Source organism: Ochotona curzoniae, unplaced genomic scaffold (assembly GCF_017591425.1).
Source record: "Ochotona curzoniae isolate NIBS_2020 unplaced genomic scaffold, NIBS_Ocur_1.0 contig_2229, whole genome shotgun sequence".
NCBI lineage: Eukaryota > Metazoa > Chordata > Mammalia > Lagomorpha > Ochotonidae > Ochotona > Ochotona curzoniae.
In genome coordinates, this window is record NW_024465379.1 from 81,382 (window position 1) to 91,315 (window position 9,934).

Consider the following 9,934-nt stretch of genomic DNA (forward strand, 5'->3'; position numbering starts at 1 on the left):
GCACAGATGTCTGTCTATCTTCAGGGAGAGCACAAAAACACATCCAAGGACTCACTGGGGCAAGAGCACACTGTGGGTGAGAGGCCTTCTGCCTGCTCTTTCCTGGAGCCTCTTCTCAACAGGATCCAACACGCCTCTGCTGTCCCAGCTTCCCTATGGGCTGTGTTCCTTCAGTCCAATCTGAAAAAACTTAACAGCCACCACTGACATCGTTGCTAGTGTCTAGACCTCTTATCACAGATGTCTATCCATGGCTCAAAATCACTCTTTCCAGGACATTTTCTGCAAAGGCAGAGCTCAAACCTCAGACTTCACTTTCAACAAGGTGGATTTCATCCTTGCTGAAGAACCAGACTTTAATGATTTTGAAATTTATTTTGTCACTAATGTTCTACTTGCTGTATGGAATGTATTCCTTATGATTTGTTTTAATTTCTGCTCCTTCCTCAAGTATTAAAAATTAAAATTCTTGTGGTGATGTATTGTGTAATTTTAACATTTTCATTAGTTTAAAAATTTTCTGATAAGGAAAACATTTTATGCATTCCACAAGGTATAGTTTCAAAAACACAATGACCCTTCCCTCATCCCCTGCTAATCTTCATATCCCTCTCTTCCTCTTTTCTCATTTTCAATGACATATTTTAAATCCACTTCATTTTCAGAGGTTAAGTTTTGGACTACACCTAATATTCCATAACTAAATACTGAGAAAAACTGCAGTTATATTGCTGTATAAATATCGAAGAAAAATAATATCCCAAAGTGATCATCTACTGCATTTTTTGTGTTCAAGAATACTGCCACATATCAGGAAAGCATATTTGTTTTAGACATATGTTTAAGACAGACATTTTTACTAAAAATAATGGATTCCAGTTGCAACTAATAAAATGTAAAAGAATTTCATTGATTTCTGCAACCAAGCAGTATTCTATATCATAAACATACATAGGCATGTATAATGTGAATTTATATAAATTATCTTTATAGAATTTCCACTAATGGAAATATGAGCTACTTACAAAAAAATAGCATGGCAAAAGCCATAGAACAAAGCACTGACACCAACATCTGTGAAGGGAGGCAAACCTTAGTTGAATTCCACAAGCTTCTGGATTTATTGAATCCAGATACAGACATTCACACCATTGGGGAGCAAGTCATTGGGGAGCAAGCCACTGGGGAAAAAAAAACAAACAGCTAGCCAATGGAGGTAACCAGGAAACAAAAGTGGAGTCCACCCCACACCCATAAGTTTCACATCCTAAATACCCTGAGGATATCAGAACCACCTGAGAGGTAGATGATGTAACCTGAGTATAGGGCACAAGCTAGACTGGGATTAGCTAACTGAATCCTAAAGGAAGCCATAGTGAAAGTCAAAGTGCACTTGCATCAGTGGACACTAGGACCTTGACGTTTGGACTTCAGCACGCAAGGCTTGAGCAAGGCAGAAGTGGGAGTGAAGGCTGAGACAGTGCAGGCATAGGCAGTGGTTCCGGCCCAAAGTACATTTGAGCAGTCCAGGACCACAAGGGTTGAAGTTGGAGACTACAACCACTGGAAGCTTGATTATTGGTGCACACCTGGGAGAGGCAGGAAGGAACAAAACCACTGCCCTGATTGATTTTGCTGCTCCACAGGCTATGGGGCAGAGAAAAACACAGTACGGCACTGTCCAATTTGACATGCAACTCTGTGGCTCTGAAGCTGCAGTGGTACCAGCCACAGCCCCTGACCCAGTGACCAAGGTACCAGCGGAACAGTGATCCTGCACTGTGCCCAGCAAATTGATGAAGTCATAGAAGCAGAGCAGGAGTACTGGGGTCAGTGCTGTACGTGTAGATGAAAGAAGGTGTGAAGAGAACAGCTCCCCTGTTTGGCAGGGCCCAGAGGAGCTTCCACCTGTTTAGCAGCGCCCAGCAGATTTCTCTCTGACCACCTTGACACAGTCTCAGCCCCTTTTGCTTGGACACTCAAGCACCGCACTAAGAATTCTGTATTCTATTGAGGCATTGTTGTTTGCCCCTGTGAGATGGTTTTTGCAACCGATGTGAGCTTGAGAGTTAATGTCACTGATAATGTCTTGGTGAGTGGATCATTGACAATTTACACACAGGAGCACAATTAAGCCCATGCCATTTTTGGACACTTTATTGGGTACTTAACCATTGCCTCAGAATCTGGCCCCGACATGTATCACTTCTTCTGGAAAAGGGCTTGATAATGTCCTAAATAATAATGAAAGTGATGAGAGTAAGAGCTGAAGCTACCATGGCAACATAGTTATTGTTATCTCAAAGGCTAACCTGTCTTTGCAATTTCTTTGGAGCATAGAAAATATAACTGTTTGAACCACTTTTATCATTTTTAGCTAGAGGAATTAAGGATGCTTTTATTAAAGAAATATGCTTTTGATTATTGTTTTGTTGTTTATGGGTTTTTGGAGCCTATAGTTGTAGGGGAATTTAGCATTTGAAACTTTTGTCTTGGATTTTTGTTTTTTTCACTTGTAGCCATTTTTTCCCATTAAATAATGGGTGAATTGTAGAAATAGAAATGTGGTAGGAATGTACTACTGATTAGCAGGTAACCGCCTGTCCTTGGCCTTGGAGTCCTGGCTCTTGCTCCATGACTACTACTGAAGAATGAATAATGGCTTGCTTTGAAGAATATGAATACAGTATCTCACAGAATTATCTTTAGGGGCATCTGCTTAGCCCTGAAGTGCAGACAGAATGACCAAATATCTGTGCATGCCCCATTAGTCTTGAAGTAAAAATGGAACAATTGGTTGTTTGTGTAGAAGCTTATGATGTGTCTGAGTAAATAAAAAAGGACAGCTTCTTGAGCTGTTGCAAGAGGGCACCAGGTGACAGTGTCCCACAGTTTCTTTATCGCCGACTCCACGCACCCTTCCCAAGCTTTGAACTGGGCTGGAGCTGGTTTCGGGCACAACAGACTGCCACAGATAGCAACAACAAATAGGAATTAGGCATAGAATTCCAAGGAACCCCTCACTCTTCTCTCCAAAATAGAGAAAGAGAGAGAGAGAGAGAGAGAGAGAGAGAGAGAGAAGCAAAAGGACATCTCCTTACTTCTAATCCCTACTCACTTAACGAAACTTGAGCTAATTAAAGAGGAACAACATAGTTTAAAATAGTGGCAGTAAGTCCCTGTTCCTAACACCCCTAAAACCATGAGAGAGAGAAGCTAGGCAGACAAAAGCTGACTATGACCTAGGAATGCCCAGGCCAAGGAAGGCAACAAGGTTGGCACTGCATGCAGAGACTGAGGCTGAAGCCCCCAGGATCAGTGAAAACAAAACCTAGACATCATCCCCGAGCAAGAATGAATAGGAAATTGTTGTTACTGAATGAGACGCTTAAACTCTACCCAAAAAGTTGGGAGTGACAGAAAAAAACAAAAACAGTATGCCATAAGTGAGAACTTGTTGATCTAAAAGCTGATGGACACGAGCAACAGAAGAATCACAAACAGCACAAATGAGTATTTCCCTCAAAAAACAAGCAAAAGACCATTTCAGTGTTAGAGGTACAGGATGAAGACACTAAGGATCTACAGGAAATTGATTTTGAAAAACCATTATAAAGCTCTTCAGGGACAGGGAAAAACAAGCATTTAATTCATTCAAGGAAAACAACAAAATACTAGCCAACAGATTTCAACAATACATCAGACAGATCATTCACTCAGACCAGGCTGGTTTGCCTCTGTTATTGGGGGGAACACAACAATAAATGTGATACACTACATCAACAAATTGAAGATAAAGACCATAGGACTATTTCAATAGATACAGAAAAAAACTTTTGCTAATATTCAGCACCACTTCATTTTACAAAACATTGAAAGAAAAAAAGAAACAAATACAAGAAGATTTGAATAGATGGAGCAGTTACCATGTCCCTGGAGAAGCAGAGTTAAAATTATCAAAATGTTCATAATGCTGAACGTAATATAGATGCAATATGATCCCAAACACAATGCTAAGAACATTTTTGCAGAGTTTGAAAACATGACACAAAAAGCCATCTGGAAACACAAGAGACTGCAAATAACCAAAGCTGTCTTGAAGACTAAGAATCAAGTCAGGTGAATCACAATACCAGATATCAAGATATGTAAGAGGGCACTGGTCTTCAAAACAATCTGGTGTGGATACAGAAACAGAAAGATCAATGGAACAGAGATGAAACACCAGAAAGCAGCACACACACATACAGCAAATTGATCTCTTCAACAACAGGTCCGAAAGGAAAGCAGAGAGCAGTTTGGTCTCGTCAACAAACATTGTTGGACAATTGAATAGCAGCCTGCAGAAATAAGAAGGAAGGCCTCCACCTTTCATCATTACAAAGATCAAATCTAAATGGATCAAGAACCTAAATCTGAACCCAGAAACCATCAAATTATTAGCAGAAAACAATAGGAAACACTCTACAAGATATAGGCATAGGCAAAAGTCATAGAAGCACAGCCCATGGAGACCACAATAAATAAGTGTGACTGTATCAAACTAAGAAGCTTCTGTATAGCAAAGGAAATTGTCAACAAACCAAACAGGCAACCAACAGTACGGGAGAAAATCTTTGCACACGGCACAACAGAAAGGGGGCTGATATCCAGGAACTACAAAGAGCTCCAGAAATACAACAATGGCAAAACAAGCAAACCAGTTAAAAAATTTGCAAAGGAAATGAGCAGACATCATTTAAAGCAACAAATTCAAATGGCTACCAGATACGTGAAAAAGTGTTAAGGTCGCTAGCAACAGTGGAAATACAAATGAAACCACATTGAGATTCCATAAGACACAAGTCTGTGAAATCGGAAGTTTATTATTTCAAAAGTAAAATTTAAGAAAAATACTAAATAATATCTATACTGTATAATGCCAAAGAGGAAGAAAAGAAACAAATGAGAAAAGAGGGATCATAGTTCACAAAAAGAATAAAATTCACACAATTCATATTTTGTCATGAACTACATATTCACAGATCATAGAGAAACTGTCACTAAAGCTGGAAGTGGATACTTAATTATCCAACAAAGACAATTTTGTTTACTTTCAGAGGTAAAAAGACCTGTGGCTTAGGTTTCAAAAGGTGCTTATATGTGAGCACACTCAAATAAAAATGATTTCTGTATTAATTGTGAAAGTGCAAAAGGCAGAAATTTAAATACACGGGGAACTTTGAATTCAGAGAAGCATTGTAGCAGGGTGCGAGAGAAATTATGCCAGACAAGTCTAGGATGTATTAAGAAGTCTTTATTAACCACGCTTAGTGATAACAGGGACCCCTAAAAATTAGTAGACGACAAGTCCAGTGACAATCCAATCTTAACCAAAACTTTGAGAGGAAAAAAATAAATGGTGATAACCGTGAAACCCTTTACATTAAACTGAAGATCTGTGTCTTAGCCTCCTGGGCAACACAATTTCTCCTAAGAGACATGAAACAAACAACCTGGACATACTTAGAAAGCTTCAACATTCATCTTTTCTTGATTTCTTGTGCATATTCCATTTCTGATAGGCCTTACCTATAATACTTGAAAGCACATAAATTAGAAATACAAAGTATCTTAGCATTGACATCTTTACCACCCTGCCCAAGCAGTGAACGGAAGTTGATGATTACAGACACACATGGCACATGCTCAGGGGATACCTATTCTTGCAATCTGCTCATGAGAAGCCAGAGAGCAAGTAGGTACGATGCTAGCCAAGATACAGAGTGCCAGCATGAAGGAAGCATGCAACCAACAGAGTGAGTGCTTCCCTACCAGGGGTCTTTATGGGAGCCTGTGAGGGGAGTGGGTATGCAATAACATGCTACTTCCCCATCTCAGGTTCCAGGTGACCATAGGTGAGCATCACATGTGGGTGGAAAGAATTATGTGGTAGTTCCTGAACATGAACTAGCTGCCTAAGACAAAAACATTGCACAAATTTTGGCAGTGTCCAAGGGAAGAAAATTAAGATACAGGTCGAAACTGTTAGGTTCAGAACAGATTAATAGACTTTAAATTCAAGCAAGAGTTTCACTGCTCAGGAGAGAGTCTAAAGGACCACACCCTAGTGTGAGATGGCATGGGACCACTTCCACATGGCAGAGTGAAAGCAAGAGGGTAAAGAAGTTTTATACATCTTAGTTGAGGGGCTGGAAAATAGCAGCTCCTCAGTTTGGACCTGCCGGTGATGTGTAGTATGAAATACTAATCATGGCAGGTGCTGACCTTCTGCACAGAGATGAGGTTATGGTGAATCAGCATTCCAAACATTCCTAGATGGGAGTGTCACCTTGCCTTCAGCAGGGTGCTGGAGTAACTTCTGCTCTTCCAGTGCCTAAATGACTCCACTTGGCTCATTCACTTCACATACCATCAGCTTGTGCAGATTTCGAGGGAAACCCTTGTTGGTCACTTCTTGTCCAATGTCCATGTAGCCACGGATGATGCAATCAAGCATGTTGAGCACCCACACAAAACAAGGATGCAGATCCTCAGTCCAGGCGCTAAAACTACATATCCAGAGACAAGTTCAGCGCCCAAGCCTTTTTCAGCTACCATGGAAAACCAGTGATGTGGCAGCAAGTATGCTTGAAAGTGTATGTGATCCCTGGGGAACTGAGTGTGTTGGTGAATGGCAACATTCAAAACGGCCAGCACAGGTATTCCAATTCCAAAACGACTCCATTTGGCTCATTCACTTCACATACCATCAGCTTGTCGAGCAGATCTAGAGCGAAACACTGTTTGGTCACTTCTTGTCCAATGTACATGGAGCCCAGGATGATGCAATCAAGCATGTTGAGCACCCACACAAAACATGCATGCAGATCCTCAGTCCAGGCGCAAAAACTCCACATCCAGAGGCAAATTCAGCGCCCAAGCCATTTTCAGCTACCATGCAACATGATGGCTCTGGCAGCACATATGCCTGAAAGTGTATGTGATCCCTGGGGAACTGAGTGTGTTGGAGAATGGCAACATTCGAAAGGGCCAGCACAGGTCTTCCAGTGCCAAATCGACTCCACTAGGCTCATTCACTTCACGAACAATCAGCTTGTCGAGCAGATCTAGAGGGAAACCCTTTATGGTCACTTCCTGTCCAATGTCAATGGAGCCCAGGATGATGCAATCAAGCATGTTGAGCACCCACACAAAACAAGGATGCAGATCCTCAGTCCAGGCACTAACAACTCCACATCCAGAGACAAGTTCAGCGCCCAAGCCATTTTCAGCTAACATGAAAAATCAGTGATGTGGCAGCACATATGCCTGAAAGTGTATGTGATGCTTGGGGTACTGAGTGTGTTGGTGAATGGCAACATTTGAAAGGGCCAACACAGGTCTTCCAGTGCCAAAACGACTCCACATGGCTCATTCACTTCACATACCATGAGCTTGTTGAGCAGATCTAGTGGGAAACCCTTGTTGGTCACTTCTTCTCAAATGTCCATGGAGCCCAGGATGATGCAATCAAGCATGTTGAGCACCCACACAAAACAAGGATGCAGATCCTCAGTCCAGGCACTAAAACTCCACATCCAAAATCAAGCTCAGTGCCCAACCCATTTTCAGCTACCATGCAACCTGATGGCTCTGGCAGCACATATGCCTGAAAGTGTATGTGATCACTGCGGAACTGAGCGTGCTGGTGAATGGCAACATTCGATAGGGCCAGCACGGGTCTTCCAATGCAAAAACGGCTCCACTTGGCTCATTCATTTCACATACCATCAGCTTGTCGAGCAGATCTAGAGGGAAACCCTGTTTGGTCACTTCTTGTCCAATGTCCATGGAGCCCAGGATGATGCAAACAAGCATGTTGAGCACCCACACAAAACAAGGATGCAGATCCTCAGTCCAGGCGCTAAAACTCCATATCCAGAGACAAGTTCAGCGCGCAAGCCATTTTCAGCTACCATGGAAAACCAGTGATCTGGCAGCACATATGCCTGAAAGTGTATGTGATGCCTGCGGAACTGAGTGTGTTGGTGAATGGCAATATTCCAAAGGCCAGCACAAGTCTTCCAGTGCCAAAACGACTCAACTAGGCTCATTCACTTCACATACCATCAGCTTGTCGAGCAGATCTAGAGGGAAACCCTTTTTGGTCACTTCTTGTCCAATGTCCATGGAGCCTGAGATAATGCAATCAAGCATGTTGAGCACCCACAGAAAACAAGGATGCAGATCCTCAGTCCAGGCGCTAACAACTCCACATCCAGAGACAAGTTCATTGAACAACCCATTTTCGGCTAAAATGCAACATGGTGGCTCTGTCAGCACATATGCATGAAAGTGTATGTGATCCCTGGGGAACTGAGTGTGGAGGTGAATGGCAATATTCGACAGGGCCAACACAGGTCTTCCAATGCCAAAACGACTTCACTTGGCTCATTCACTTCACATAGCATCAGCTTGTCGAGCAGATTTAGAGGGAAACCCTGTTTTGGTCACTTCTTGTCCAATGTACATGGAGCACAGGATGATGCAATCACGCATTTTGAACACCCACACAAACCAAGGATGCAGATCCTCAGTCCAGGAGCTAACAACTCCACATCAGAGGCAAGTTTAGCACCCAAGCCATTTTCAGCTACAATGGAAAACCAGTGATCTGGCAGCACATATGCCTGAAAGTGTATGTGATGCCTGGGGAACTGAGTTTGGTGGTGAATGGCAACATTCGACAGGGCCAGCACAGGTCTTCCAATGCCAAAACGACTCCACTTGGCTCATTCACTTCACATAGCATCAGCTTGTCGAGCAGATGTGGAGGTTTACCCTGTTTTGGTCAGTTCATGTCCAATGTCCATGGAGCCCAGGATGATGCAATCAAGCATGTTGGGCACCCACACTAAACAAGGATGCAGATCCTCAGTCCAGGCGCTAACAACTCCACATCAGAGGCAAGTTCATTGAACAAGCCATTTTCCGCTACCATGGAAAACCTGTGATCTGGAAGCACATATGCCTGAAAGTGTATGTGATCCCTGGGGAACTGAGTGTGTTGGTGAATGGCAACATTCAAAAGGGCCAACACAGGTGTTCCAATGCCAAAACGACGACACGTGGCTCATTCACTTCACATACCATGAGCTTGTCATGCAGATCTATGGGGAAACCTTTTTGGTCACTTCTTTCCAACTCCATGGAGCCCAGAATGATGCAAGCATGTTGAGCACCCACACTAAACAAGGATGCAGATCTTCAGTCCAGGCGCTAACAACTCCACATCTAGAGACAAGTTCAGCGCCCAAGTCATTTTCAGCTACCATGGAAAACATGACGGCTCTCGCAGTAAATACGCCTGATTGTGTATGTGATCCCTGGGGAACTGAGTGTGCTGCTGAATAGCAACATTCGACAGGGCCAACACAAGTCTTCCAATGCCAAAACGACTCCACTTGGCTCATTCACTTCCTGTACGAACAACTTGTCTAGCAGATTTAGTGGGAAACCAAATTTGGTCACTTGTCGTCCAATGTACTTGGAGCCCAGGATGATGCAATCAAGCATCTTGAGCACCCACACAAAACAAAGATGCAGATGCTCAGTGAAGGCGCTAAAAACTCCACACCTAGAGAGAAGTTCAGCGCCCAAGCCAATTTCAGCTACCATGCAACATGATAGCTCTGGCAGCACATATGCATGAAAGTGTATGTCATGCCTGGGGAACTGAGTGTGTTGGTGAATTGGAACATTCAAAAGGGCCAACACAGGTCTTCCAGTGCCAAAACGACTCCACTTGGCTCATTGACTTCACATACCATCAGCTTGTCGAGCAGATCTGGGGGGAAAACCCTGTTTGGTCACTTCTTGTCCAATGTCCATGGAGCCCAGGATGATGCAAACAAGCATGTTGAGCACCCACACAAAACAAGGATGCAGATCC